Source organism: Dipodomys ordii, unplaced genomic scaffold (genome assembly GCF_000151885.1).
Source record: "Dipodomys ordii isolate 6190 unplaced genomic scaffold, Dord_2.0 Scaffold154, whole genome shotgun sequence".
Taxonomy (NCBI): Eukaryota; Metazoa; Chordata; class Mammalia; order Rodentia; family Heteromyidae; genus Dipodomys; species Dipodomys ordii.
Window position 1 is genome coordinate 2425594 of NW_012267370.1, and position 3271 is coordinate 2428864.

The window sequence follows — 3271 nt, forward strand, 5'->3', positions numbered from 1 at the left end:
TTTTCTTTTTGCTTATGTGGTGCTGAGGAATCGAACCCAGGGCCTCAGGCATGCAAGGCAAGTGCTCTACCACTGAGCCATCTTCCCAACCTCACAGTTGTCTTTATGTGAGTTTTTGCTTTTGTTTTTCATCTTGACTTAGATGTGAACACTGAGGCAGAACTGTGCTTGCTATCTGTGTCAGTTTGCACAGACTTGAATCATGGTTCCAACCTAGCTTTTTTGTTTAATTACCTTCCTAGAGGGAATCTCATGGGGTTTTCTGCCCAGGTTGATTGTGCAGGGTTCTCTTTTCTGAGTATAAATATCCTCATTTGCGCTAATTTTTCCTGTGTCTGCTGTGGTGATTTGTATTCCTTTCTTCATATTGTATGTGTTATATGAGCTGTGGAATTTGCCTGTGTGTTCAGATTCATTTTTAGTGATTCATGTATGTATTTCTTCATTTCTCTTTCTCTCTATATCTCTATATATCTATATATATATATGCACATAATGCATCTAACTCAACCCTGAATATGTATGTACATATCTTTCTGTATTCATATATTTCTTGTCGACATGTTTGTTTTGTCTTTTATCAGCCAAGGTGTTCCTCCCTGCCACAGTACGAACAGGAAACCTGCAGTCTGTTGCTACTGCCTCCCAGGTCCTGGATGCCACCTAGGGGCCAGGAGTGGGGACTCATGGAAATGGCTTTTGCTAAGTCCTTCTCATTTCTAATTTGGTGTCTATGCTGATATTTGAACTCTGGTTTGTTCTTTACTTAACTGATAATGCATTTTTTCTCTACTAATTGAATTTGGTGATATCTACTTTAAGTAACACTATGTAACCTAACCTTCCAGTTTTGTATTTCTGTCAACATCACTGTTTGTTTAAATAAATATCTTGGTTACTTATATGTCCATGTAATTCTTGAAGCATCCTTCTTGTGTGCCTTTTTTCCACTTGTTTGATTGATGCTATCTAGTATAGTTTTTCTCCCCAAAGTTTGTCCACACATCTCACCATCCTTAGTAACTGAGTTTAAATATTATTTCTTGGAATAATTTCATTTGCATCATTACCAAGAGTTTTATATGAGTGATTGCTTGAAAGACTGTATGAGTGACTGACGGACATTTTTTTTGTGTTTCCTGAGGTGTCCAGTGTCCACACCTGCCCCCAATTACCAGGTTCACACATGTGGGCCTCTGCTTCTTACCCCATGAAGAGGATTATGGTAAACCATTTTGTTTTTCCTTTTTGGTCTTCTCTGTGATCTCCACCTGATGATTTACTTTGTTTTGGGTACTCACTCATCCTGTGGTTTCTGGATAAAGGTATGTACTTTTATTGACGTATATATGAATGTCTGTTTCTTTCAATCGATATTTATTTCTTTTCAGCATGTCTTTTTGTTATTGTTAGATTAGTGGTGTTCAGTGCTTTTTTGTGCCCAGACCTGTTCCCAGATCATATGCTCTCCAACATGCAGCATTATCATGAGTTTTACTCATTGACACATTTACATACTTCATACTTATTGAAATATGTGTTTTCATACTTAAATTTTCATTGGTTCTGTGAGTCTAACTGTTATAGAGAAGGCCAGCCATTTCCTGACATTTATAGACCCCCCACATCTCCCACTTTTCAGTATCTGAATCACACATATGGACTCACCTTTCTGTCTCACAGTTGTTTTTTTTAAGTTTGTGCATTGTTTTTGTTTCTTATCTAAACTGGGACGTGATCTCTGAGGCAGAACTGTGCTAACTGTGCAAACAGTCAGTTTGCACACCTAGACTTGAATCATGCTTGCACCCTGGCTTTTTTTGTTAAATACACTCCTAGAAGGAATCTCCTGGAGTTTCCTGCCCAGGTTGATTGTGCAGGGTTCTCTCTTCTGAGAAGAAGTATCCTAGTTGAGGCCAAAGTTTGCTGTTTCTGCTATGGTCATTTATATTCTTTCCTTCAAACTGTATATGTCTTTTGAGCCATTGGATTTACCTGTGTGTCCAGCTGCAATCTTAGAGATTCATTTTTGTATTTCTTGGTTTGTATGTATGTATCATCCATGCCCCTTTTCTCTGCATATGTATGTATATATGTTTCTATATTTATTTGTATATTTTTTATTGACATATTTGTTTTGTCTTTGTTTTCTGAGCCAAGGTGTCCCTCCCTACTACAGTTAGAGCAGGAAACCTCCAGCCTGTTGCCACTGCCTCCCAGGACCTGAATGTCACCTAGGGCCCACCAGTGGGGACTCAGAAGGCGCTTGTTGTAAGTTCTTCTCAGTTCTCATTTGGTGTCCAGGATAAGTTTTCTTGATTGCTAATTAACTTTTTCTCTACAGATTATTTTATGTTTTTCTTTTCTTTTTGCCAGTCATGAGGCCTGAACTTTGGGTCTGGGTGCTGTCCCTCAGCTCTTCGCCTCTAAGGCTAGCGCTCTACCACTTGAGCACTACTGAGCACCATATAGCACCACTTCCAGCTTTTTCTGCTTATGTGGTGCTGAGAAATCGAACCCAGGGCCTCAAGCATGCAAGGCAAGCACTCTACCACTGAGCCACCTTCCCAGCCTCTAATTTCTGTGTTGGGTCTTCGTCCGTCCCAGGAAAGACGGACGGGTCCGAGGAAAGGTAAATGCTGTGCTTGCCTGTACCCCAGCCTCCCTCAGCCCAGGAGACAATCAGACACAGTGGGGAGCCAAGTCAAGCAGGAAGAAAACTTTTTTATTAACAGAGAGCAGCCCTTTTTAAAGCCAAAAAGAGCGGGTGGCATGGCAGGGGAGGAAGAGGAACCAATCACTGTCAAGGTCACACCCTATCATGCACCTAAGCTTCCACGGGCTGGTTCCGCACTGAACATAAGGCAGGTTGGGCTCTGCCCACTCTACTCCCTCTCAGCGCCATCTTTGCTGCCCAAGTGCTCTGCAGTAAATCGGGCTCTGTTCACTCAACTCTCTCTCAGCGCCATCTTTGCTGCACATGTGCTCTGCATTTCTGTTGTTTTAACTTATATATTTACCTATGTACCAACTGCCCAGGATGTATTTCTGTCTCGATCAGTGTTTGTTTCATTAGTTACATGTATGTGTCCCTGAAATCCTGAAGCATCCTTCCAATTTGCTTTTTTTCTTGTTTGATTTTTGGTTCTAGTATATTTTTTCTTACAAAGATTGCAACCACGCATCTCCCCATCCTCAGTAAGTGAGTTTCAATATTATTTGTTGGAATTGTTCCATTTGCATCCTTACCTAGACTTTTACATAACCAATT